Below are 6583 nucleotides of genomic sequence, written 5' to 3' on the forward strand. Positions count from 1 at the left end.
GCGTCCGTCCCCCCAGGGCTCCCCAGCGAGTCCAGATGGATTTAGACCCCGCCAGAGACTTTACCCCTTTGGGAACGATGCAGCCAGAAGGAATTGTCAGCAACGCAAGGTGGCATTTATTCGCCATCACCTGCAATCCGGGGCTAATGGGGTCTTCGCCCATGGGGGCCACATCCCTGCCTCTCTGGCCCCCCAGCCTGCGTGCCCAGTCTGGTCCCCTGGCTGCCCCCTGCTTCCCGTAGAAGTTTGTGTGTCCGTGGCCGGTCGCGGGTCCCCATGGTCTCTCCAGGCAGCCCCATGATCATCCGTTCAGACCAACCCAGCCAGCGCTGCTGCCGATGTGACGCCTGTGGGTCCCACGCCCGCGGAGCCATGGCGGCCCTCGCTCCCAGGCTGTCTGGGGCGTTCTCAGGCAGGCTCCCCAGGTGGGATATGCTTCACCTCAGGCCTATTGCTTTTCCTAATGGCCCATTGCCCTGAACAGGCCGGTCCCAGCCAGCTGTCTGGGCTGGAAGCCGTCTGCCTCGTGGGCGGTCCCCAGGTGGAACCACGTTTGAGATACGGAGACAGTCCGTGTTCAGAGCTTCAGACGCAAAACTGATTTGCTGAATATAATTATCCTAGAGACGACTAACGGCCCGTCAGCAAAGACAATGGACCGTGGCAGAGCTTCACCGGTGGATAATGGTGGCTATGACTCTGCAGGGCGTGGGACAGGCCACGTGACACCAAACTCCATTTTGGGACCTGTCGTTTTCCTCAAACGGGGCTGAGAAAGCTTAAAACAAGCTCGTTCTCGCCAAGGGAAAGGCTCTAAAGGATGGGAGAGACGTCACTTATGGGCCTCTCGCCCCACACAGGAGAACACCTGGAAACAGTGGAGGAACAGGTCTGTCGTGCAGCAAACGCACCTGACAGAGACCGGCCCGTGTGCAAACAAAGCATTGCCGATTCCCTGCGGGGCGGGGCCCGATGTGGTTTAAAGCCGGGCGCTGGGAGCAGCGATGCGGAGCAGGGAACGGCCACGGCGCTAACACGGCTCCTCCCGCGGCTGGGTGAGTCCAGGCAGGGGGCGGGGGTCAGAGTTGGGGCTGCCAAGGGTCTCTGGGGTGGTGGGAGAGCTGGGTGTTTGTGGGGGGATTGGGTCCTGGGCAGAGACTGGAGTTTCCCAGACGCCGAGGCCAGCAGGGCCCGTGGTGCCCACCCCGTCTGAGCTCCTGCGTGACCCAGGCCGGAGACTCTCCCCGGCGTTTCCTGCCCCGGCCCCATCGCTCCCGGCTGGGCTCGAGCAGTGAGTTTTGAGCCTGTGAAGGAGGGAGAATCTGCCCCAGCCCCAGTGAGCACCAGCACCTGCCTATTCCCTTCCCTGCCGAATCTTTGTGCCTTATTTCTCACGTGAATGCGTCTGGCACCGGTCCCAGCCGGCGCGACCCCCTCAGAGCTCGCTGGCAAGGGCAAAAAGCCTCCTTGGCTTCGACCTTCCTGGGTCTGACCTCGGAGCAGCCAGTATCCCTGTTCCCACCCACACTTCCCCTTGGGGGAACAGCCAGGGGGCCTGCCCCCCAACTCTGCACTCAGACGTGCCTCTCAGCCAGCCAGGTAAAGCAGAAGGTTTGTTGGGTAGCACAGAGCTTGTTAGCACAGAAATCAGTGACTTTCAGCCAAGTCCATCTTGGGGGAACCCCGGGCCAGACAGCCTGGACTCCCCCCTCCGAGTCCCCCACAGCAGACTGCCCTGGACCCCCCTGCCTGGCCTCTGACCCACCCGTGTGGCGTTTGTCCTGCTTCCCGGGCAAAGCGTCACCGGTAGCACCCCCCTCCTGGCTCTCAGGTTACAAAGGGCATCGGCCATCGCCTACGTGCAGACAGCCCAGCAGCCTCATTTCCAGCAAAACTCACACCCCCAGTTCCCGCCACCGAGGCACTGGAGCAGCACCCAGGGAAACCGAGGCACACACAGTATTAGTACAGGACAGTAAGACTCACCTGCAACACAACAAGATGAATAAAACCTCACTTGGTCACACCTAGGAAATAAACAAAACACACAATCTAAGCTGACAATAGTAATGAAATTGGAGCTGTAGCAAACTCCCCCGAACGTTGTTTCAGGCAGGCTGCCGAGACTCTTGAAGGCCAGATGCACTTCCTGGCAGCTTAAAACTCCAGGTCTCACTTTCCCAGGCTAGGAATCTTTCTAGCCTGGGTTCAACCCTTGTCCCCACTTCAGTCCGTGTTTCTCGGGTGTTTCCAAGCACCGGCCTTGGGCAGGGAGTCAGAGAAAGAGAAGAACCCCAGTGAGGTCGCTCCCTGCCTTACAGGGTTTGTTTTCAAGCGGGGTTCGCACGTCTGTCAGGGGGCGAGCCCTGGTATCCTCGATGGATTCCTGTGCCAGGTGACACCCCTCGTGGGGTATCGTGTACAAATCACAGCAGAGGTTGGTGTAATGTCACCCCTGGTCGTGTCATTGCTCACCCTCCCTCCCGGCTCCACATCCGAGCTCCCTCAGCGTCGGGCTGCCAGGCGGGTTTTCCGGCCCTCGCCTCCTTCCCGTGGCCCTTCCCTGAGCCCCGTCCAGTCTGTTGCCCTCTCTTGAGCCGGGCAGACACCGGAGCCGGAGGCAGGCTCCAGCGCTGGGCTCCTGGGGCGTCTCTGCGCTGTGGTGCCCCCCGCGGCTGGCCTGGCTGACTCGGGCTCGCCGGGGAACAAGTGCAGCGCAGATGTTCAGGTGGGGCTGGAGGGTCCCAGAACTCAGGCTTCAGCCCCAGCTGAACGGCTACACTGCCGGGTTCCAGCCCTGCCTCCCCCCGGGCCGTGATGGACCCACAGACGCTGCGCATCGACCCCCACCCAGCTCCATGCTCCCTGCTTACCCCAGCAGGGCTTGTCCTTGCTCACTGAGTCACCGCGGGGCACGGGGAGCTCACGCTCAGGGGCTGGCTGGGCTACGCCTGGCTGAAAGGGGACGTGTCTCTCCCGTGCAGGTCACCGGCTGGACGCAGGCCGTGGGGCCCTGGGGCTAAGCTCGGCGTGGCCAAAGGAGCCGGAGGATGGTGCCAGAAATGGAGCTGTCGTGTGAAGAGCTGGAGAGGAAAATCCTGGAGATCTTCTGGAGCCATGGGAAGTATTTCTACATTGGCTACACCGAAACGGTGTCCCCCTATCTCCGAAGCACGGGGCCCAAGTCGGCGGACTGGCCTCAGAGGAAGGCGTCCTTCATCAAAGAAGCCGTCTACTACGGCTGGGTGAGAAGCCGAGACCTGGCGAGGTTCAGCGAGCGGTGCCTGATCGACCAGTACGGGGCCTCCCCCAAGTGCCTGAACGGGAGCCACCGCGGGGAGCACCGGCCGGGGGTGGTGTACGTGGTGGTGTACACGGAGAACGGGGCGGCCACATGGGGGGCTGGGGCAGTGCCAGGGGGCCAGGAACCATGGGGGATTGATCCGCTGATGGGCTTTACGGGTGAGCGCCGGGGTCGAAAGGCAAGAAGCAGGGCTGCGAGAGGGAGCTTGGGGCAATGGGGTTGGGGAAACAGTGCGGGATGGGGGAGTGGGTGGGGGGCCCAGGGAGGCAGCAGCAGCTTGGGGGGATGGGCGGGTGGGAGTTTGGCACGGGGGGCTGGGTGGGGGGCTCAGGGCAGCAGCGGGAGTTTGGCACGGGGGGCTGGGTGGGGGGCCCAGAGAGGCAGCGGGAGTCTGGCACGGGGGGCTGGGTGGGGGACCCAGAGAGGCAGCGGGAGTTTGGCATGGAGGGGTGGGTGGGGGGCCAGGGGAGGAAATGGGGGCCTGTGGTGATGGGGGTGGGGAGCCCAGGGATGCAGCAGCACCCTGGGGGGCTGGGGAGGTGTGAGTGGGGGCCCTGGGGAGGCAGTGAGGGCCTGGGGGGGGGTACATGGGGGCCCGGGGAGGCAGTGAGGGCCTGGGGGGATGGGGAGGCAGTGAGGGCCTGAGGCACCAAAATACAAGTTTGCCCAGGCACCACTTGCCCCGAGGCCGCCCGGCTGCTGGCAATGAGCAGGGCCACAGCTGCAAAGCACCAGGCTGGGAGATCCGAGCTGGAGGATCTGCCAGGAGCCGGCACTGGGGAAAGGCCCCTGTCCCCATCGGTCTCGCTGCTGCCCTCCTCCCGTCCCCCCAGCAGCCAGACCAGCCTTTCACCGTAGAATCGCAGAGGGGAAGGCCTGGAAGGGCGCGACCCGCTGGACCCCAGGTAACACCCTCCAGCCCACAGTCCCCACTGCTGTAGGGGTATGACGTGTTTTGTACAAACAACGCCGTGTGAGGTCTCATTTGAAAAGTCATAATTTGCTGAACCTCATTGTCCGGCTAAAATGTATGCAGAGTTGTTGCACGTGGAGGTGCAAGGTTCTGCTATGTGTTTGTTACTGAAACACGCTGTCGTTCTGGGGGACGCCCACCGACCCGCCCTTCAGAGACACTAGGAATGAGCACAGGGGTTGACACACCGTTAACTGCTTCATCGGAGAGGTGTAGGGATGCCTGAGCCCGTGACCCGGCACAGTGTGAAAAGCGGGCAAAGGCGTCTGGTCCCCTCTCCACCCCTATCCCTGCCTGGCAGCATGAACATGGGAAAGACAAAGCTCCATCGCTGACCTGGGGACTGGCCCCCGCTGAATGGAGACAGCCTGGGACGTGTACGGCAGCGTCTGGGGGCCCATCCATTCGGCCTGTGGAACCATCAGCCTTATAAAGTTCAGGAATTCAATTGCGGCTTTACCCTTTCCTTCCCTTTTGTAACCCGCTCTGACTGCTGGGCTCGGTCACTTACCATCATTTCAGATCGGTCTGTCTCTAGGTAATCACCTCGTTTGAATGAAGCCAAGCGAGCGTTTCGGCTCCTGCCCCCTCGGCTGGCTGCTGCCCGGTGACACCTGCTCTCGCGGGGACCCGACCCCCGTCTCTGCCGTATCAGAGCACGTCGGCATCGCCTGACACTTAGTCCCATTGACCTGCCCCTCCCTGGCCCCGGAGTGTCTAGGGCCAGAGGCAGGAGTGGGGGCTGTCGTTTGGGGGTGGGGCGTCACATATATGACAATACTCTGCCTTGGCCTGGACAAACCTCACGGAATTAAGCTGAGGTATTTTGGGAGCCGTTTGTACCGAAAACGTGAACGTTACCCTGCTCCTGTGGGGCTGTCCAGCGGTCACCTCGTGGGCCAGCCGGGGTGAAGGGGGTTTCCTCAGGCTCCCGGGGGGGGGGGGGGGGAAAGGAAATGACCCCGCTCGGATCTGTCCTTCTGGAGCTGCGCTCTGAGCCCAGCCCCCGTGCCCGGCTCACCCCTTTCAGGGCTCTGCCAGGAGCCAGGCTGGGCAGCCGCGCGGCTCGCCGCCGCGTCCCGGGTCTGGTTTGGTGCGAAGGGGGCGATGGACTGGGAGGCACAGGACAGTCCCAGCTGGGCGCTGGGGCGAGCTCCAGTACGGTCACTAGTCTGCGTGTCGCGTCTCTGGCTGCGGGAATGTGTTTTCTCTGCACTGCTTTTACCTCCGGGATAAAGGGGCCGGCGTGGAAGGGCTGGTGGCACCTGGCCCGTGGCAGTTACACCAGGCACCGTGACTGAGGAGAAAAGCAAACAGAGGGGTGGCCAGGCAGCCGGACTCTCCAGGGCGCTCATGGCGTAGGCAGGGCGCGGGAAATGCCCCGGGCAGGCGGGAGAGAGACACGGGCTCCCCCGGAGAGGTGCTGGCTGGGGAGCCTGAGGAGGGTGCCCGGCTGGTACAGGGGCCGGGGCCCTGAGCTGTGGCAGGGGTTGTTTCATTAATACAGGCACCAGCCAACGTCTGCAGGGAAACCTGCCGCCCCTGGGCCTGTCCCCGGCCCCGGGAACCAGTGGGGTGATGCCCACGGGGGTCGGGCCCTACGGGAACTCAGGCATTCGGGCGTCTATCTTTCGGGGAAGAAGGAGCCCCGGGATGACGGGGTGCCAGGGATACTCGGTGAGTGTTACTAGCCGCCCCGCCTACTGCGATTCCTCCTCCCGCTCCTCCCCACTGCGGCCCGCCTGCATCTTCCTGCACAAGGGCATCACTGAGAAGCATAGGGTGAGACACCTGGTTCTGCGAGGGGAGCGGGGACGGGGAGCCTGGACTCCTGGGTTCTCTTCTGGCTCTGGGAGAGGTGTGGGGTGTAGTGGGGTGTGACGGAGCAGGGAGCAGGGCAGATTTGACCTGGGAATGTTGCAGGGGGGTTGCAGTGGAGATGTGGGACTTCCCTTGAAGGAAGCTACCTGAGCTGTAACCTGAGCCAGGAACGGGGGTGGGGAGAATTAACACCTTCTGCCCGGGAGACTGAACAAAGGAGAGGAGCAGCGGGAGGAGTTGTGAGTTTAGTTTTCGGTTGGGGCTGGGTGGTGCAACGCAGGGAACCCCAAGCTGGGGTCTAAGCTCCCTGAACCTCCCAGAGGGACCTAATTGAGGGGGTCTGGTCGTACCTACACGCTCTGCTTGAGACTGTGTTCCTGTCCTTAAATAAACCTTCTGCTTTACTGGCTGGTTGAGAGTCGCAGTGAATCTCGGGAAGAGGGGTGCAGGGCCCTGACTCCCCCACACTCCGCTACAACTGGTGG

This window comes from Trachemys scripta, chromosome 4 (genome assembly GCF_013100865.1).
Source record: "Trachemys scripta elegans isolate TJP31775 chromosome 4, CAS_Tse_1.0, whole genome shotgun sequence".
NCBI lineage: Eukaryota > Metazoa > Chordata > Testudines > Emydidae > Trachemys > Trachemys scripta.